This window comes from Heterocephalus glaber, unplaced genomic scaffold (assembly GCF_053883595.1).
Source record: "Heterocephalus glaber isolate CG9 unplaced genomic scaffold, H.glaber_assembly_v1.0 deba00001608, whole genome shotgun sequence".
NCBI classification, from domain to species: domain Eukaryota; kingdom Metazoa; phylum Chordata; class Mammalia; order Rodentia; family Bathyergidae; genus Heterocephalus; species Heterocephalus glaber.
This window is the reverse complement of record NW_028258379.1, coordinates 12,616,395-12,638,869: the sequence shown is the minus strand read 5'-3', so window position 1 is coordinate 12,638,869 and position 22,475 is coordinate 12,616,395. Positions and strand designations below refer to the sequence as shown.

Genomic DNA, 22,475 nt, shown 5'->3' with positions numbered 1-22,475 from the left:
ATTTGATGCTCATTAATGTAAATTAACAATGTCAAATACATACAAGGGAAAATTATGGGCTCTATCATAGTCAGTTTTGATTCTTGAAATTTTGATAAAGAATTCACATCACTTAACGTTCAGGGCAGATTCTGCTCTGCTATTAATCTTGCCCTTGAGTATATTATAAAAACACAGTGGAACAGATGAGAGGAAGAACAAAAGAGATGAAATGATTTGAAGTCAAATACCCTGGATAGAATCTCTCTCTTTCTGTCTCACTTCCCATGGGATTCCCACAGAACTTAAGAACAAGAAAAAAACAAAGAAAACAGAAGTACATTATACAGTATAAAAAAAGAACTCAAATTTAGTTTTATTCATGCATTATCTGGTACTTTAGTTGGTAGACATGGTCAAATAATTTAATTCAAGCAAGACTGGCCATAACCAAAATTCTCTGTGAAAGGCATTGCTACACAGTGGTTGGCTAATTGCTAGGGTTGTAGGAGGAGGACCCAGAACACATGCATATACCTCATATAATCACCTGTCTCCATAAGGACTTCAGCCCAGTACTGCACCTGTTAGGAGCCCCTGGTTCATGGTCCTGTGTAGAAGATCTATCCTATTTGTCCAAGACTGGCTCTGTGGTCAGAATGGGAGAACACGTACAGTGAGAGACTCCCGAGATTCACTCCTATTCTTCCTTGATTCACTGTGTTACCTAGAACTCTTCCTCTAAGCAAGAAAAGGTTTGCATCTACTGCCATCACCTCCTCTTTCTCTTTTACATTCCTGAATCCCTGGACCCTGCAAATGCTGGAAAGTTTGTGGTTATATTCTTCTGGTAGGGCTGCCATAAAAAAATGCCACAGACTGAGTGACTTAGAGAGTCGTTTATTTTCCTACAGTTCCAGAGGCTGGAGATCTAAGGCCACGGTGTCAGTAGGGTTTAATTCTCCTGAAATCTCTCTCCTTGGTTGGAAGATGGCTACCTTCTCTCTGTGAACTCACATGGCCTTTTCCCTGGGTGTGCCCATCCCTCATATCTTCTCACACATCCAAATCCCTTTTTACAAGACAACAGTCATTGGCTTAGGGACCATCCCATCAGCCCTGTTTTAACTTTAACTCAATCATCATTTTAAAGAGCTTACCCTCAGATACAGTTATATTATGAGGTTCTGGGGATTACCTTTTCAACATATGAATTTTGGGGAGACATAATTCAGTCCATAACAATGACCAAGGTGAATAATTCAAAGGTGAACCTGAGTTTTTCTCCACATGACAACATTTCCATTCATTCCTATGATGTGCGAGTGCATACAAATACACACGCACACGTATACATACACACACACACACACACACACATGCACACCCCGGGGGGGGTGAAATCACATATGTATCAAATATGATTCTCTTTGATAACTTTTATATATTTATTGGTTTCCAATTTCACAGGTTTATTTGATTGGGGAGGGCGGAAAAGCAACTATAATCTATCTTTATCAAAGCACACTGGATTTCTTTTTTCTTTTTTCTTTTTTGGTACCAGGGATCGAACTTGGGTCCTTGCGCTTGCACAGCAGGTGGCAAAACCACTGAGCTAAATCGCCGGCCCTGGATTTCTTAAAATAACTTCTATTCTTCCACGAAATTCAATGTGTTTCAAGTACAACATGGGCATTCCTAGTTGACCAGAGAAATTTAGATTAAGCTTTTTGTTCAACTGAACAACAGTGACCATTCATTAAACACCCATTTTCTAGCCATATACTACCCTACAGCCTTGAATGGAACCAGCCCTGCCAACACCTTGTTCTCAGACCTCCAGCCTCCAAGACTATGAGAAATTAGATCTCTGTTGTTTAAGCCTCTCAGCCTGTGCTCAGTTGTTATAGCAGCCCCAGCAAACTAATATATTAGTCAATAGGAAATAGCGTCCTTCAGGTACCAGGACTCAGATAAAACAAAAGAATGAAAAAAGAGATGGTGGCCCTGCATCTTTACATTCATTTTTGTCATTTCTACTCTTTACTGCAAGCCAGCAATTAGGTATTATCACTGCCCACCCACTTATGACTTCCAAGTGCACTTTCCTATAATATTTTTTTCAGTACGTGGCCTGCCTGTCCAAAAATCTCCAGCAGCTCCCCTACTGCCTGGAGGAAAAAGTTCAAATTCTTCTGCAGTGGTCCTGAAAATATCTTGTAATTTGCAAGCCAGAGAATAAACATGCCACCCCACCAGGATACATCTACAGAAATTTGGCAAAGGAAACTGGGAACTCATTTCTAGAGCAAGGAGGGAATTGCTCACCTACATACACCATCTGTGCTGCTGTTGGTCTCAAAAGGACAAGAAATGAGGTTTTCTATACAAGAGTCTTTCTCTAGTTTCAAGTGAGTAACAGACATGTACGCTGAGAAACCCAAAGATCCCTGAATTTCTAGATCTGTAAAACTGAGTTACATTCATTTCTACTGGCCAAACTTCTCACATTGAATCATTTACTTCTAGTTCCTAGGAGTTCACCTAGGGGTGAATACTGAATGCCATGGTGCATTACCTAGTTAAATTGCATTTTCTCTCCTGCTGATGCATAGTGTCAAATGGTATTTTTCTCTAAGGAATCTACAGAGTTATTTCTTTAGAGACGTTACCTAATTCAACACTTCTTAGATGAGAGCTGATGGGTGTTATCTGCCTGGGTTTGAGAGATCAAATCATTTTCGTAAGATGAGAAGGCTAAGAAGGAACACCTTTCCAGTCAGTCCTAATGGCCATGCTGATCATTATAATGCCCTAGAGCAGTGGCAAACCTATGTCACCCATGCCACAGTGGGCTGTTTGTATCATTGAAAGCTCTGAAAGATTCCCTGTTGCTGCCCTAGAGTCAGCCTTCTCATCCGGACCACCCCTGGTTCCAAGGCTGTTGTTTTTTGATCATCCCAGTCTTGGTAGGCTTGAGAACTCCAGCCTATTTTCCTGTAGACTCACCCTTCAACCTGGTGAATCCAGAAGGCAGACTCTGGAGTCAGCCTCAACACCTCTGGGAGGGGTAATTCTAATGTGAGCATGGCTATAAGCTGCAGCCTTTTTCTTTAACCATAGCCTGTCGACCCACACTGCTGGCTTTTTGTCCAAGTTCCTTACTTGACCTTACCCTGCTGGAACTGCAGATCCCATCTAATTTGCTGAAAAACTGTCAGTCTGCCTGGTCCTTGCCATCAATCTCACTCTTAAGTGCCACATCCTGTCCCTGCACTTACCAACCTAACAATAAACATTCCCCAGAAACTCCTGCTACCACCAAATTAGACTTCAAAGGTAAAGATGTGAATATATGTTATATCTCTACTCCCTGAGGTCACCATTATTTGAAGCTCCCTCCTTGATGACAAGTCCCTCTTGACACTGGCTTGCAAGCTCACCTCCACACTGGAATCACTCAGGAAGACCATAAAATTCCTGATGCCCAGGCTGTACCCCAAATGGATTATCAGAATTTCCAGGAGTGCCAGTCAAGTGTGGGTAATTTTTTAAAGGTCCCCAGATGATTTTACTATATAGTCAAGTCTGTGCACAACAGCTCTAGGCCCTTTGTCAGTTTTTTAAATTTGCACATACTGCACCCTAGAAAATAATCCTGAATCAGAGAATAAAAATAAAGTGTCACCAGCTATCTTAGTAGATATAATGACTCAAAGGGCTCATATTAGAAATGGGAAAATGCCAATTATTGGGCATTTACCACTGTGTGTGTGGAAAGTGGATCAGAGCTTCGAGTTACATTCAACAACTGTCTAGTGGTGGACCCTAACTGGGAATTAGGAAACTCATCATAAATTTAAGGAATCCAAACCGCTAATTATGGTTAAAAATCAGAATACATTTCCATCAGGTTGCATGATACCCTGAGGATAGGTCATTTCTCCTGAAAGGACAGAATAGCATTGAGTAGCCACATACAATATGAGTAATCTACAATGTAGGTGGTTAGTTCCGGAAGACATATTCTAGGTGTGAGATTGAATGAGCTGACTTTCAAGGTTCTCCTTAGTTCTGGCAAGTCTTTGATTCCAGGTGACAAGCTCTCAGGGTTCTAGAGAATGGTGGGAAGAAATTATCTACTGTTTGCCTCTGCCACTGTTCTCCTCTGCAGAGTTCAAGCAAACCTGGGGAACAGGTAGCCCTGCTGTTAGACAGTATTACAGGTTGGTTTTGGCATTGCTGCAGGATCTGATCTAACTAGAGATGGAAAGCTCGGGGTGTGATTCAAAGCGACAGCCAGGAAGAGTGTGTGGGTGTGAGGGGCCGCTGCATTTTGGGGGTAAGGATTTGCTTCTTTTCCTTTTTCACTGGCTTCCCAGAAGGCCAGCAATAAAGCCTGCAGGGCGAACCTCATAATGGTAGAAAAATGTACTTCACTTCATATGGAGGCCCAAAGACCCCCAGGGACTTCATTACCACCCATCACCAACTGGTGAGTTGCCTCTCCCAGGCTTGCAGGGCACCACTGGGAACTGTCTTTCTCACTGTGCTGTTGGGAACATGGTCACACCATTGTGACTCATCACTGTCCTCTCACTGAGGGATGCCAATGGGAAAGAGATGGGGGGGTTTCCCACTTACTGGGAAGACAGCAACCAGAGCAAACAAACTAACAGCTAGAGATAGGCATTTGCACAAAAAAGGAAAATATATCTAATATCATTTATCTATTTAGAAAAGAAAGATTTGGAAACTTGTGTTACCCAAGTTAAATACCAAATTAATTACAAATTGCTTTCATGTCAGTTGGCTGGAGCCAGATGCCAAAGCCAAAGTCAGACATCTGATGCCCACACAGCCTAGTTAACACCATGTGGGGAGAGAAAACTCTATGAACACATACTACTCCACTTACACTGATTAAATGGTCCCCAAATGTCTTACTGATGACAAGAGGAGTAGATATAGAAAATAGTTAACTGGGCTGCACAAAAGTGGGTCAACATTTATCCAAATATGGTCACCAGTGGAAGAATGGAGGTAAATCACTTTTATCTCCCAACATTCTTTACACTCTGCTTTACATGAAAGGCCCAATCCACCTTCTTCTTGATTCTGTACTTTAAATTTTGGATACCAGGGAATGCAGTTTTGAGCAGCCTCATGGCCCAATCATCCTATACAAGAGGTTTCCAAACTATGCTCCAGAAATAACCCTCAAAGTCTGAATCAGGGACACTATTGCCCTGGCCTTCCATGAAATGTAGGGGTTCTCAACAGAAAGCTATTGGCATTTGGGGTGGGATAATTTCTCTTGGCCTGGGACTATCTCACTCATTACGGGACACTGTACAGTCTGGCTTCCACCTCTGAAAGGCCAATGGAGCTCTCCAGTCATTCAAGAAGTCTAATTGTGCTCCTATCCCTTTCTAACAGGTCCAGGATGAGGATGACAGTCATGTGACTCTCCCTGGAAGAGAACACCTGAAACCACGTCCCTGTTCTGTGTTTGATGTACATAAACTTTAGACACAAGGTGTTTGCTCACAGAACAACAGAATGTCAACCATTCCTCCACAGGAATCCAAAAATCCTATCACAGAGCTGATCTAACTGGTTTCACATGATAGCTACTCCGGAGTTCAGTACATCTTCAAAATATGACAGCTGCTATCATTGCTCCAGTGATTTGGAACATAGCACTCTCTGAAGCACACCAATGTCATCCCTGGACTATTTATTAGAAAGTTCCACTTTATGTAGCATCAAAATTTATCTCCCTATGACTTCTACCTGCTGGACTTGAGTCTAATCTCTAAAGGCCACCAACAATAAGCTTGTGACCTCTTCCACATAGCTTCCCTTTAAATATGAAGAAAGGTCCCCTCAATTTAGCAAACAGCCTGATTCAACTCATCTTAGACACTTTTATCATTTTCAGTATACGTAATTGTGTCTCAATCACTCTACCTACATTATCTTTGATGATCACAGAACCTAATCAGGTAAGCATTCCTATTTGGTGAAGGAAGCTAAAGAAATCAACCCACACCTACAGAGAAGTAAGGGCCATGACTCATATTCTGTCTTCAAAACCATGCTTATTTCATTACAAGCCTGTGGTTCCCATATCTGAATCCCAGCATTAACTGGACTGCTTTATTTTAAACATGAAAATACACAGGTCCTAAAACAGATTAAATGGAATGGAGCCAGACGATTCTGATAGAACAGATCCAGGAATCAAGATGATTGTGATCATGATCATGATCATGATCCAAGCTTCATGTAATACTTAGCTCCTTGACTTTTTTTCACTTGGGGAAAAGGAAATCAAAACTCTTACTACAATGTGTGCTCCAGGTGCAGCCTGACCAACACACTCCAGAGTAGATCCACTGCCTTCCTTACACCTGGAGTCTGAGATTTCACCCTGTCACCCAATAAGAGTGTTACCCCCACACATACCTCTCTCCAGTGCTGAGCATTCAACATGGCCACTCACCTCTGATTTGTCCCTTCTTCTTCCCCACCCTAGTCTTTGTGAAGTGCATCTCTTGAAGGCAATTAAAATTACACAGTGCCCTGATTTCAATCCTCCTATAACCATGTTGAATATTTTCCACTTTAAAAAATTAAGGTTTAATTAAGTTTTTTATCAAAACACCAGTCCTGCTGATAATGTCAGGAAGGTCTGAGAAAGTAATTACATGCACAATCTGTTTTTGACACACTTCATTCTCCACTAGGACACTTCTTCTATCTCCTTTACTTCATTAAAACTCCCTGTTGCCATAAGAAGACTTGCTTTGTTCTCCAGTTACCATCCCAGAGACAAAGCACCAGACTCCCTTCCTTGGTGCATTGAATGGACCTGTTAGTACTCAGATTGCACATGGAGGTCTTCCCCTTGTCATCTCCTTTTATCAGGTCCAGGGCAGGTAAAATGGCCTTTTATCAGGTTCTATGAGGACACTCTGGTGGAGCCTAGCATTCACTCTCCTTACTTCCTGTTCCAGTCTAATATGAAGAAAAGAAATACACTAAACTGATTTCCTGAAGGTAGAATTGATAAAGGTGATGCACAGTTACCTACACACCAAAATTATTTGTTTGGCATCTAGCAAAGCAATAATCACATAGCTGTAAGTTCTCATATTAGTTTCCTAGGATTGCCATAACAAACTACGACAAACCAGGTGGCTTTAAACCACAGAAATTTATTCCCTCATAGTTCTAGAGGCCAAAAGTCCAAAACCAAAGCAAGGACAGCATTCTGCCTCTAAAGGCAGTAGTGAAGAGTCCTTCCTTGCCTCTTCCAGTTTCAGGAGGCTCCTGGCATTCTTTGGTATATAAATGCTTATATCCAATTTCTGCCTCTGGCATCTTCACATGGACTCTTCCCTCTGCCTCTATATCCTGCTGTTTTCTTATAGCTACACCAGACATTGGATTTAGGGCTTACCCTAATCCAGCAAGATTTCATCTCACAAGCCTTAACTAGCTATAGCTACAAGGGTCCTATTTCTGCATCAGGTGACTCTCTGAGGTCTAGGTAGACATGAATATTCAACCAACTACATTCCCAATGCTGTTACTTGAGGTAGCCCAAGAGCGAGATGGGAGAAATCTGAAGCCACAGTCAGAAACAGAAAGGTAGGGATTCCCACAGTTAGCCCACCAAGTAGTAAAGGAGACATACAGTGGTGCCTTGGTTCATGAACTTAATTTGTTCTACAATTTTTGGAAAAGATGGCCACATTTGTGTTTGTGTGGGAAAGATGGCTGCAATCCTGTTGGTCACCTGTTGCAAAGTTCGCAAACAAAACCAAAATGCAATGCTTCTGTTTGCAAACCAAACTGCTTGCAAACAAAAGTGTTTGCAAACCCAGGTACTACTGTACCTCTTGGTGGAAGCATTTAGGCATACTTTTTTAAAAACTCATTTCAATTGGCAAAAGACAAACCACACAATCCAATGAAAGGATTTGAACATGTCTATAATTTGAGTGTGGAAACATATAATCCAAAATGCATAGAATAGTTAACTAGCAAATTGTCATGAATCACTTTCTCGTCAAATAAAATTATTCCTTACCCATGCCAGTCAGCGAACTTTTAACTCTTTTTGATCTTTATATTAAAACTCTGATCTTGCATTCTTCTCTAAAATCTGTTTTAGGGTTCAAAGCAATATACTTTTTGGCTCAAAGAAATTTAGGCTTTACCATAATTTGGTCCCAAACTTTCTTTTACCCTATACTGCCCTTACTCATGACCCTTCACACCTCCTTCAATTCAGTCAACAGCAACCAGTCCACCTCTTTGAATACAACTCTACTTTCCCATTTCAACTTGTTCCTTCCAGAAAGAATGCTCATCATTTTCTTCCCCCCACCTCTTATCTCATGTAGTGGTTCTAAAACATGTTCTCCTATTCTTCAATACTTCTCTTATCAAAAGATGGACTCTCATTTCTCTCCCCTTGAATATAGCTAGGTCTTAGGACTCACTCCTAATGAGTAGAAGGCAAGAGAAATGATGACAAATGACTTCTTAAATTAGGTCATAAAAGGTGATCAAATTTCTGCCTGGCTCTCACTCTACCCTTGTGATACTCACCTTAGTTCCTAGTCTTCAAGTTCTAAAGAAGGCAAACAGCCAGCCACTGGGAAGGTCATACATGGATGTTCCAGTCACAGGCCCACCTCAGGTTCCAGCCAACAGCAGCACTGCTGCCCTACATAGGAGTGAACAAGCTTTTTGGTGATTCCTCATCCGATACCAGGTGAAACAGAAAAACTGTCCACACCACATCCTGCTGTTGCAGATTTATGGACAAAATAAATATTTTAAAACATAATTTAGGGATTTGCTATTCAGTTTAAGAGAACGGTAACTCTCTTCCAACCAGCCATCTTGACCTTAAAATTCATTCAATTTGTAGACGATGTAATAAAAGATAACTTTATGATACCATACCACGCCTCAAATTCAATGTATTCTAAGCAATAGTCCACCCCCTTCTTATTTTATCCTAGCTTTCCATCTCAGTGAATGGTACCACTGTTCATCCTACTGAGCAAGTTGAGACACCTGGGGGTTATGCTAACACCCCTCCATCCACACGATGTTAATAGCAGATTCTATTTGTGTTGCTTCTTCCATGGCTCTAATAGCCATTTACATCTACCTTTCTTCATGAAGTCTGCATAAGTTACTGTCATCTGTCACCTGGACCCAACATGCCCCAACTCTTGGCTTAACTGATCTTGCTACCACTCTACTCCAGTGGCATCAGAGCAATCCGTGCAATCCACAAATGCATTACCTGCACATTTCCTACATAAAACCATCAGTGATTTACCATTATCCTTAGGATAAATTCCAAATCCTCAAAGTGGTGATCAGGTCCTGCATGGCCAGCCTCTAGCTCCCATTCCAGATCCATCTTTCCTTGTGCTCTCCCTTGTTCCCTGGGCCCTATCACCATGACCCTTGAATACTCTTTCATTTGCCCTATGCTCCACCTACCACAGAACATTGGCATGTACTTCTGCCTCCACCAGCAATGTAGTTCTGCATCACAACACTTGACAAATTAATGCTTTCTTATCCCACAATTTCTCCTTAAATATCACTTCTTCAGGGAAGCCCTCTGCCCCCAGACAGATGAGGACCCTCTACTATACAAATCATGGCACTCATTACACTGGTATTTTATATTTTTGAGAGATCAAAAGATATGTGAATGTCTTCTTTACTAAACTTAACTCTAGGAAGTTGTCAGTGTATCTACTTTTGCTCCTTACTTTATTTCCAGTTATTAGCTGCATAGTGTATGCACAATAAATATTAGTTGAGTGAATGAATCATATCTCCTCTATCTTTAAATCTAGCACAATACCTTGCTCCAAATAGATTTTCAATAAATTATGAATGAATGGAGAATGCTATTTCAAATCTTCCCCAAAGGGTTCTTGCAGCATAAAAGACTTAGAAGAGAAAAAGTTGAATCTCAAGTCTCAATAATACAGTCATCTTTCAACTGTCAATCCATGAGCTCATGAAAGGCAAGGTTCTCCTGGAGATATTAAGTCTATTGAGGGAAAGGAGTCTATAAGCATTAGATATAACTTTACAAACTTCTTATTTGGCTCTAATAACATTAGATTTGTTGTTATTGTTGTTGATGATGATGATGTTGTTGCTGTTTTGTAAGTTATGACTCCCAAACTTCATTATTTGAGCACTATTTGAAAACAAGATTGAATAGAAAGAAATGGAAAGATAATTATCATAAGAAATCAATGTAATTCAGACCAATGTATTATGGTTGTATTTTTAAAATAATCTTTGACAATAAAGATTTTTAGACCAATAAATACACTGGTAACCATGATGGCTCTGTAAACACATAGCAGTCACATGGTCTGATCATGAAGCATCACTGGTTCAAGATTCAGAAATAATTTTCCTAGACTTGCCAATGACCCAGTGATGAGTTGGAAATTCTTCAAAGAAAATTCAATTGTTATTTCAGTTTCTTTGTTAGTCTTTACCTCTCATCCCTAAAGTCCTACGCCTGAGATACCCCTTACTAATTTGATGTTAACTTGATTCTAATGTGATGGTATTACATATTATAAACACTAAACAAAGATTTTACTAAACACAATTTCTTCTGCATTACTTTTTGTTATACACATTGCTGAGAGAAAACTGATTTCATGATCTAAACAAAACATCAACAGAACTTCAAATTAGTTATAAAATGTGTAAAATGTTGGACAGTGGACTTTAATCACACGTTATGATGGAAAAAGGGTCTAAGAAAGGGTAAGTGAATATTCCCTTAGCTCAGAAACCACATGCCAGTTTGCTGAAGCATTGGTTGCTTTACCTTGACATTAATTGCTTCCTAAAAGCCATTAATCATGTTGCCAAAATGGGCCATTTTGGAACTGATGACCTACAATGCCCATAACTTTTCATTTCCAGCTCCAACAGCAAAAGACTGATAGACTCTTATGTACAATTCTACAACAGAAATTAATGTTATTTAATCAACAGCCAGGCAAACAAAAAGCAAATGAAGGTTATGGAAAAAGACAATTGTCTTTTTTATCCAGGATTCCCTATCCTGTCTCTCCTCATTTGCCTCTTTGGGGTCCTTGCTAGGAATTTCTCTGCTACCCACTTCTTGCACAGTGGTCAGAGGTCAGTAGCTTTTGTATGACAAATAGGAAAGGATTCTTAAGATTATTAATATCCACTGGAGATTTTGAGTCCTATTTAGAGGGAAAAACTTCAATATTCCTCAGTTTATGATTCTTTCTTATAGTAGACCCTTAAACCATCCACCACAAATAAAACCTTACCTGGTAAGGTAAATAAGTAAAGGGTAAGTAAAGGAATGGAACTATTGTTTGAAATTTAATGTTGTAAGCTGGCTCTTGAGAAAACAAAACATAGACAATGGACTGGGTTCTGTTATTGGGCCATTACCACGAAGACTAGGCTGCCAAGAACTGTACCCCAGGTCTCCAACCAACATCGGCAATCTGCTGAGGACTCCTCTGGAGGAAAGAGTGCTTCTCTCCAAGCCAGCTGAATCTCGTAGCCCTTGATTCCCTCTGATTTACATCAGAGAAAACTATGAAGCAGATGGAAGTGATCTCAGGGGCCCTTGGGACTTCCTCTGAGTGATTTTCATGCAGGCCTGGAGAAACACTGATGCAAGGAAGGGGACTACATCAGTATATTTATTTTAATCACTGAACAGTTTTCATTTATAATTCATATGTATTTAGACTGCTAGGGATGTCTTATTAAAAAGGGTTTTTTTTACCTTTTTATGACCACAGGAAACAGAAATCTCTTAAATATGGTATAAGAATAAATTGTTACCAAAATAGAAGCTGGTGCCCATTAATTATAGAGCTATCCAACCCATATTTATAAAATCTTTATCATCACCCTATGAAATGAAGAATATATAATTTTGCCATAAGCTAGTACAATTAACAGGTTCTTTTTTGTTTGGGGCTTTTTAAAAAAATTCAGTAATGTAAAAGTAATTAACTGATACCTCCTAAATATATCAAGTCTTCTCTCAGAAATTCCTGGCTAACTAGCTACTCAAATCGGGAAGTAAATAGTATGGCTCAAGAGTAAAAGAGTAAAAGAGTTACTTTAATATATGTTTAATGGATGCAAGCATTTGTTAAAGATGTAGCATGGACCTAGATGTGTTTGGAGATTTTAATTTAAATATTGTAATTAATTTTAATGAAAATAAAATTTTAATTGAATGTAAAATGTGTAATATAGGAATATAATTTAAAGGATCATACAGAGTACAGATACCTGAGGTCATTTCTGCCACTAAATTTATCATGTACCCCAAAGTTCCATGAGGAAATATGCAAAAATATGTTCAGGGTTGAGATCACTTCTTGGACGATTCCAAATAGGGACACAGCCAACACAGAAGTGATGGACTTTTAAAGGAAGCACAAAATAAAGGTATCCTTAGGGAGTATAAAAAGTTAGCAGGAAGCCAGGGATCTGGCTGACCTTGGCCCTCCTCCCTGTCCAGCAGAGGATAGGCTCAAGGAGAGATACCAGGATGACCAACTATGAGGCTTACATTTTTCCCTGCAACTTTGGAGAGCTGCAGAGATTTCCTGGAGAATCCACTCCTAGCAGAAGCATGGAAAGTTGAGTTATCCTCACAGTACCCACTGGGGGACCATGCTTGGCTGATCACCAGACAGAGAGAATGAAGAAGTTCAGTTGCAGGAGACTCTGAGAAAAACAGTAGCTCCAATGCTGTGTGCAGAGAAGACAGCGGACCCGTAGGAGCCAGAGAGGCTTGTTCCTAAAAGTGAGTACTAGGGGGAACAGAATGCCCACAAAGGCTGATGTTCTTGAGTCACAGATGAGTCAGTAAAATGGAGAATAAAGTCCTGCATTAATTATCTTGGGTTGTTTTCTCTGAGTGTTAATGCTACCAGCTATTGGGTTAAGAGAATGGCCCCAGGACCTCCAAGTGAAGGTTTTCATCAATAATACAGACTCAGAGTACTTCTATGTCTTCAAATACCTAAAGTGGAAATAGAGAATGACTCAGTCTTCGCTCACACAAAAACTTCCTGTATAACTAAGAAAATATGGCACAAGCCCAGAAATGGTAAAGCAATGTTCAAATACAATTTCTTATTCCTGACAAGGACTGCTGCACATTTTATATGGAAAGAGTTAAATGATCAAACATCTCCCATGTGAAAAACAGCAGGACCAAATTGATACTTATGAATGAGGGAGACAGCCCACTGCAAAAGTCCTCAAAATTCTTTACCTGCTCCTTCTATCCCCAGGGTCCAGAGTCAGCTTGCTCAATGGACCGCTGAAAACTCTCAGGCCAGGACCAGATGCCAGCACCTTCTGGAAAGGTGAAAACCTATATGGTCTCAGAGGCCAACGACATGTTGGCTAATGGATTGAGGGTGCTTTTCTTTAGGTGTTTATGTGTGCTTTATTCTGTAACAGATCTTGTTGACATTTATAATGATGTTTCTGCACTTTTTACTTCTAACAATCATAGCTAGCAACCCCTCTCTCCATCTTCCTTGAGCCATTAAAAGTGGAGGAAGCAGCATGACTCACCAGGCTATGAAATAAGCCCTTAGTCTTCATTCTGCCTCAGTTACCAGCTCCCAACCAATTCACATCCTGTGCCAATTCCATTTTAAGTGACACACAGTGTTCTTGGAAAATGGTGCCAGTAATGCTCCACTCAAGGCTTTGGTAAGAAACTACTATTTAAAATGATTACATAGCATTTGTCAACTATAAAGACTCTATGAATAAAGGCTGGAATAGCAATAGGAATATTGCTCCTTTTCCTTCTACAGGAGTCCTGGCCCAGTGCTTGAGCTCAACATGATATTGATGTGCTTCTGAAGAAGTTGGGTATGTCTGCGGGTGGCCACGAAGCTTCCCTCTGCTTTCTGCAAAGACCATACACATTTCGGGAAGCATATTAGCACAGCAGTGTGATGGTCACTAGTAGATGATTACACAGGCCAATTTCATCAAGAAACATCAGGACCTTCTGACCTTGGGTTTGGCAACAGAATTACTCATCTTTATTTTGGAATGACTTAGTGGCGTTTATAATACTCAATGGTTTTCTTTGCAAGTCTCATAGAATTGAAACAACTAAAGTCAAATGAGAAAAAAAAAAGTCTGACCATTTTATGTGATTTTTGTTATTTAAATATGCAAGTGTAGGCACAGAATATGAAGTGGTGAAAACAATCTGCCTGAGAAATGTGAAATATTTTCATAATAAATGTTAAAAATTTAAGTATTCTGGCTTCTAATACTTTATTCTACATTTTCATCTTCCTTAATGTTTTATTTTCTCCTTGCCATGGATTTCCTTAGTTTTGCTGTTGAATGAATAGGCAGAAAATAAAAGCAAAACTTTGGTACTAAGCTAAAACTCTTATTTATAAACAACTTTACTGTATTTTGATGCTCAGTGAAAAGAGAATTATTTCTTTTCAGTCTGCTTATTAAATTCAGAAACCAAAATAAGCATGCTTTCCTACATGGAACAAGTGTTTACAATGAAAGTTAAATTAATAGTGAATCATATGGCCTGTGGTAGTCTCTAAGCTGTGTGAGCAGACAGTAGTTCGTACCAGGTAATGAGCAAAGCCACATAATAGTAAGTGGCTGAGTCAGACAGAATACTGGTTGCAAGTAAGCAACAGCTCTGTCTGGATACCACAGGCAGAAAAGAACTTCACTGGAAGAATATTCAAGGACAGAGAATGAACACAAGCATTAAGAAACCAAGTGGAAACCAAGAGTAGCTGGATAGCAAGTCCTGCCACAAGGACTGCTGCGTTGAATCTTTTCCCAAGTGTTGTCTGGTCTCTGCAAACGTTATTCTAGATTCAAAGTGCAGAATGAGAGCATTTGACAGGCAAAAGCTAAGGAAAGTACCTTTCCTTTGAGATAAAGGCCTTGGTGTGTGTGTGTGTGTGTGTGTGTGTGTGTGTGTGTGTGTGTGTGTGTGTGTGCATCTGTCTGTGTCTCTAAGAGGAAGAAAGGAAGGGAGGGAGGGAGGGAGGGAGGGAGGGAGGAACAAACAAACAAAAAACCAGGTGAAGGCCTGCTGTAGTAAAGTATCAAGAAAGGATGCAAATATAATTCTACCAGAAGTGTGAGTGAGACATTACCCCTTCCCTTTACTGTGCTCATGATACTCATTTTTATGATGCTGCCAGAGAAGCATCCATCTTCTCCATCCCTGAGGTGACCTGGTCAATTTTATATTTGTATTCTAGTTTTTAATAACAGGTGATGTAGATTCTATTGGTGATGTATTCTTATTCACAGTATCTAACAGGGCCCTGGCATTTGAGGATTGTGTATTTGTGTCTTTTATTTGTAGAATGTAAACTTTATGTGTAAGTGCTTTACATTAGCTTATAATAGGCATGAGGTTGTGATTTTATATATGTAAATGTCAATATATATATTTATGAATATATATATTCATATTAATTCATATTCTTGTCCCTTGCATACAGGTCCTAAAACTCGTGGAATCTCCAATGTGATGTGTCTTTTTGTATACTAATAAGATTGCTGATGGGTAGAGGCTGGTTGTCAGAGGAACCAATCATGTAACTGGTGGGTTGAAATTTTCGGTCCAATTTCTAACCTCTGGGGAGGAGAGAAGAGCTGAGATTAAATTGAATACTGATGGCCAGGATTAAATCGATCATACTCATATGATAAAGCCTACAAAAATTCCAAAGTACTGGGTTTTGAGCCTTCCTGGTTAGTGAACAATGGAAAATCCCTGTACCAGAAAGGTGGCGCACCCCAATTCCAAAAGGACAGAATACTCGTGCTTAGGACCCTTCTGAACCTCACCCTCTGTATCTCTTCATCTGGTCATTAGTTTGTATAATTTAAATATCTTTTAACAAATGAACAATAGCAACCAAAGTGTTTCCCTGAGTTCCATGAGCCAGTTTAGGAGAGTAATCAAATCTAATGAAGAGGGTCTTGGAAACTCCCTATTTATGTCCAGTTGGTCAACAGTAAAGGTCACAACCTGCAGCTTGCAATTTTCATTTGAAGTGGGGAGGGATTTTTGTGGGATTGACCCCTTAACCTGTGAGGTCTGAGGTAGACAATGAGGTGGACAGTCAAAATTGAAATGAGGTACAGGGTATCCATTTGGTAAAAACAGTTCTGTTTTTGTTTTTGTTTTCCTATCTCTTACAAGTTCAGTACTCCAATATCTACCATGTAGGGATACAGAGAGGATTTTACAAAATAAGACACCTAAGGCTCCCAGGAACAAATATTAATGTGAAAGACTGAAGCCATGAGGTCAGCTGGGAAATCTAGGTGGACACTCTATGGTTCTGCCTCAGTTTGTAGTATCTGAGAATGGCAGATTCTCTAAAGTTTCAGCATGCCCTCCCTAGGGCCAAAAGCTACTGAAATTCCTTTGTTGAAACATTTGTGGGGTTTGGGGAAGACAGAGAAATGGGCACCTGGGCAAGGTTGAAATACTAAGATGAGAGAAGCAAGTAACTGTAAAGCATCTTCTTTCCATTTCACTTAGAAATTACACTGAAAAATATCTTTCAGGGGAGTAGGTTTTCAAGTTAACATGTAATGAAATAGTCATATGAATGTAACTGGATCTCTATGTGATAGTCTATTTAATAGCCAATTTGATGAGCAAAGAGGACAGAGCAAACAATTTTCTAAAATTGATCCCCTAAATAAGTTTGCTAAGTTTCTTTATTTCTTATATATTAGTTATCTTGAGTTACAAATCAAATTTATTGATTACCTACCATAAACCACATACTTATGTTGGAGATATGTGGTCCTCAGAGTACAGCCTCAGTTCCTTCTTTGTAGTTTTCAATACAGAGTGTCTCTTCTTTGGAGGTAGAGTGAGTATGAACTAGATCTACCCACGGCACATTATAATTCATCCAGAGAAAGACTGTGTCAATCCACTCCATCTTTGACTTATGCAAGTAAAGTTACTCAATCAAGGGAAGAGGCAGCTCCAGCAAAGCAGGTTTTAGAAAAGCTTTCCTTTAAGGAAAATGCTAACTTTCAAGCAAAGGTGCAAATTTCTTTGCATTTTTAAAAAAATTACCCAAATTAAACACTGAAGAATAAGAAAATTGAGATCTATAAAAATGTTCTAAGTATTTCCTTGACTCTTCCTTGCCCTAGCCCTCACCCTCCCACATATCCTCCTCCTCCTGCTGCTCCTTCTTTTTCTGTTTCAACAGTAGGCCTAACTCCTTCAGCCTAAACACTTAAAACATTCTACCATTCAAGAAAATAGATTTATTGTTTTAGTAACACTCCTAAAATGGCACAGTGTAATGACCTGTTGCTAATCTTAAAATTCTGCATTTTCTATTCCTCTCTAAATATCAGTATCACTCACAGGATACTCCCTCTCCAAAAGAAGTTGGGGAGGAGAGGAAAGAGAATTATGGTAGGAAAACAAGAGTATTAGGTTGCTTAGAATACAATTTTATTAACTATTCCTTACCTCTTTCTCATGCTACCCCATACTTCCTTATCAACTTTTAAAGTAGGGACAAATTTATAAATTTAAATACAAAAGATATGCCAGAAAGAAAATAAAGAGTAGGAAAAAAGGATTCAGAGAAGTCAAGAGCTGGAAGGGAACTTGGCACTTATTTAGTTCTATCCTCACATTTAATAGCTGAGAAAACAAAGTCCCCACGTCTTTATGGGAGCCCCACAGTTGCAGCCAGTTCGATCCTGAATCAGGGCTATAGCCAAGTGGGTCTCTGTCTACAAGGCAGGTTGTACTTCAGAATACTAAAACATCTTGACATTTATCATAAAAAATACCTGAGGCCAAGGTTTTTTTGATCATGTGTTAAATGTCATAAAGAGAACCCCAAGACATCGACTCTACCCCAGTGGCTGGCAAACTCAATTAACAAGAGAAACTCAACCACTATGCTTGTACAAGAAATTTAGACAAAAATCAAGCTATTTTAAAAATATATATGAAGCATATTTTGATGGTTAATTTTGTCAATTTGGCTGTGTTAAGGCATACCCAAGAAGTTATTAACACATTAAAAGAAGTCATTTTTCTGGAGCAGATTATCAGTTGAATCAGTATATGAGTAAAGATCAAACTCACCAATGAGGGTCTAAGGCATTCAATCCCTTAAAACTAGCCTATAATATAACAAAAATGTGGAGGAAGGGTAAATTCACCCTCTGGCTTCTAAAGTTTGAACATTTACTTGTTTTTCTCAATGGGCATCAGAGAGCCTCGATCTTTGGGAGCAACGCCCTCTTGAGTGCCCTGGTTTTCAGGTCTTCAGGTAAATTACAACAGCCAGGTTTCTTGAATTTCCAGCTTGCAGATTATATATCAAGGAACCTCTTGGCATTCATAATCATGTGAAACAATACCCATTATAAATCTTCTTTTATAAGTCTCTATATACTATTGTTTCTCTGGAGGACCCTGACTAATGGACATAATAAATGTCACATTCCTGCCTCAATTTCTGTGCCCAGAGATCTAATTAAAGACTACGTTTATGCGCAAAGAACCAGGGAAAATGGCAATGTATCTGCATGATTCATCCAGGAGCCTGGATGGTACTGAAGTGTGAGAATACCATGCCAGGGAACTTGAGGACAAGAATAGCCAACACCACTTCTAATGGATAAGACATATGTGAAGAGAGTTACAGACTGACCAGAGACAAACACTCAGTGAATGTGGGGAGTACGTATATAAAAGCACTTATCTTTCTGGAGATGGCCAACCCATTCAAAGGTAATCAGTTATAGCAGAAAATCACCAGAGTGTGAGTGAATAGGTCCTCCATCAAAGCTGACAGTGGGAGGAAATCACGGCAGCAGTATAAAGGTGGAAGTTGAAGGGGTTGACACAGTGGTTAGAAATTGGGTGAAGAGGAATGATGTAGCCAAAAGAAGACAAATTGACTTCATCTTTCATGACAACTTGACTCTATTGAATGTGGTTGTCTCAAGTCCAGTGCTGGGAAAAATGCTAAGTTCAAAATATTACAATCTGCCATGGAGAAATCAATTCCATGAAGTTTGAAAGACTGAATATAAAATATGTCTTCTAGGAAGCAGCAATATGATTAGGGCATAGTCATGTAACTATGCATCCTTTGACTTGTGAAATAAGTGAACCACTTACCATAATAAGATAATTGGTTTGGTGCAGGAGGTAGTCAGAGAAATTAGAGGAAACATACAAATTCAAGGACTTACTTGATGGTAGAGGAATGGGTTACAGTGGACACTTGAGTTATGGATGGGCTGATATACAAACAACTTGGGTTACAACTGGAATTTTAGTTTTAACTTATGAACAAAGTCTTGAGTTACAACCCAATGCCAGATGTTTGTGCTTTCAGATGGTCTCAGATACAAATTTAACCCTTAAAGTGTCCTGGAAGGAACAGTACCACATCCTTTTCTATGTGAGGTTAATTGAGAAATCCTGAGCCAATGTCTGTCTAAGGACACTGAGATCTGCCTGTATACAGGAGAGAGACTTGGAAGGCTGTGTGGAGGAGCCTGAGCCTTCAACTGACCAACTTGAGTTACTATCAGCCATGCAAACGAATTGAGTTCATAACTTTAGGGTCCACTGTATATCCATCCAATCACATCTGGTGGTGGTCCGCTAACATATCCTTCCATCCTCTGAATGGAGGGGGCACTTGGAAAGGGCATATTGTAAAGTATGAGATTTTAAGGAGAAGGAGGCTATTACAAGCCAGGGGACAGTCTCTAAGTCTGGGGAGGGAGATTCTAATTCATGTTCTAAAAAACAAAACAGGAGGTATTAATATACTTCATTGTTTAGCATGGTTCAAAAATAGGAGCTGAGTAACCAGAGTACATCTCAAAAATCCACAAAGCAAAACAGCAGATTAAGAAGGAGAAAAAATGCAAAGCTCAGAAATATAGAGGAGCAAGGCAAGATAGACAGAATATGGCAAAAAATACCACCAAAGATCTTGGAACTCAGAGAAGGGGGAAAATGTAGTTAGCATAAGAGCAAAAAGGAATCTGCAAAGTGATGCAGGAACAGATAAATGGGATCCACTAGCCAATAAGTGATGAACCATTTCCTCTTTGGCCACACGTCCTTGGTCCTTTAGGTTCTCCATTTTAGGAGGATGCCATCCCAGTGTATTTAAAGTAAGTCACATTTTAAAGAAATGCCACAAAAATATGGCTTTGAAAATAAACCATAGGCCTATAAATGCTGAGTGGAGCACATTTCCTTTAGTCCAATGCCAAACACCTTTTTACTAAATATACTTTATGAGCAACACAGAACTGAAAACACTAATATCAATGAAGTCAAGTCTCTAATCTCAAAGAGTTTGTCAGAAGCCAGCAGTGCAGGCTGTGTCTGACAGAGAGAACACGACAAATGAGACAATCTGGCTTCTAAACTTCTGACCTGAAATGTGTAAACAAATCTTCGAAGACACTTTACCACAACTATGGTCAAGTAACTCTTGGTAATAAACTTCTTAACTGTGCATAGGAACAAAATGGCTAACTGAAAAATCAGTTGCAAAATGACTGACACAGATAATACATCTACAAAATATATACAAAATGAGGAGTCGTTATTCTTTGGACCACTAGGAAAAAAGTGGTACCTTGGTGTCCATAAGGATTAGCTCCAGGAGCCTGCACAGACACAAAACTCTATAGATGTGTTTGTAACAAATGCTAAAATATTTGGATATTGCCTACACATAGCCTCCCCTGTACCTTAAATCATCTTTAGATTACTTATAATACCTAATGCTTAAAATGCCATGTAAATAGTTATAATACTGCATTGTTTAGGAATAATGACAATTGAAAAGCCTGTACATGTTCAGTAGAGTAGTGCATTTTTTCAAATTATTTTGATGTACAATTGCTTGAATCTTTGGATCTGAAACCTATTAAGCCAACTACATACAGTAATGCCTGGTCCATAAGAGATGCTTTAAAATGATTAAATAAACAAATGAAGTCAACAGTACTTACCTCCCTGTTGCTAAGGTCTGATGAGTAAGGCAAATTGGTAAACAAATAATTGGAAGACAATTTCTGAAAGGTTGTAATACTGCTGTATAAAATGTCCTATGGGATAGGAACAAGAGAATGACCAATTCTAAAAAAGATTTTGGGTTAGAATTTTAGGATGGTGGCCTTTGAGGTGTGCCTTGAAGATTGCCTAGCATTTTACTGCACATTAAAGAAATATTTATCTTATTTTATAATGACAACTCAAACTCTCATGCAGCCATGCCCAATGGTGGGATTACAGTAAACACTCAAAGTTAATGAATGATATTAAATCTATAAAAATAGGTTTACTTTTCTTTAATGTGTACCATTAAGAAAGTAGAGTTTTAAAAAACTGAAATAATGGGGGAAGGGGTGCTTCAATTCGATTCTTGAAAATATCTTCTCTTTTAATTCACAAAAACTGCCCCTTAAATTATTCAGTCTAGCCTAATTAACTCCCCAGAGAATTATCTTCAAGGCATAGTTAGTTATTGCCTGAGGCCAAATTCCAAGCTAGATCTGGGATTTAGGAGGGATACAAAAGTTTCTTCACACAGGAGGATTTTGGTTACACAGTAACCTTGAGCAAGAGAGAAGGGAGTAAAATTATCTCATAAAGATGATGGTTAAAGAGCCATATGGAATTTCATATTAGAGGCTGTCCCTGGCAGCTCCTCAGAAAATATCCCTTACAAAATAAAACTTCAGATAAGGGTGCATGAAGGATTTTTAAATATTTGAATGGAGACAACAGGCTCTTTCCAAGACAAACTGATTATTTTATGTTGGCAATGTGGACTGAGAAATCCTAAAAAAAGACTACAGCAACAGATCCCAGAGGAGTCTCCAAGGGAGGTCTAGAAAGATAACAATCCCGGGAATCCATAGTAAAAGTTTGTTTTAGGAATATTAGCTTGAAAAAACAAATTGAGAAGCCAGTATATGATCCTTGCTTTGGGAAGCCAGATATCTGGCCCCAGAGAACAGTCAGTCAGCAAAAGAGAACTGGAAAAACTCAGAACGTCTGAGTTAGAGATGAACGAACAAAATGCAAAGGTGGGGAAGGCAGAAGGGGGTCAGTTAAGGATAGGAAACAAGAGTTTGAGCCCACCCCATGGCAGAAAAGAGCTTAGGCTCAGGGAGTTAGGAACAGGAACAAGAGCCTAACACTGAGGTGGTCACAGAATGCTCTCCTGATACTCTGCTGTCCTTTCTTCACACATATCAATCATTGTAGCAAACTTGTCCTTATTCATCCACTTGTGTTTCTGGCATGTGCACATGAGGCGTAGCATTAGCTTTCTCAG

At 39.3% G+C, this 22,475-nt stretch overlaps 1 protein-coding gene across 17 annotated transcripts in view; it reads right to left on the bottom strand.

Moving 5' to 3' along the window:
• Positions 1–22,475, bottom strand: part of Rgs6 (regulator of G protein signaling 6) — a 596,709-nt gene that overhangs the window by 370,681 nt on the left and 203,553 nt on the right. The window contains exon 2 of one of the 17 annotated variants that reach the window (XM_087195075.1): positions 8,605–8,722. The exons of the other annotated variants lie outside the window; for them this stretch is intronic. The gene's annotated coding sequence lies outside the window, so the exon portion shown is untranslated. The remainder of the gene's footprint in view (positions 1–8,604; positions 8,723–22,475) is intronic. 17 annotated transcript variants of the gene reach the window in all.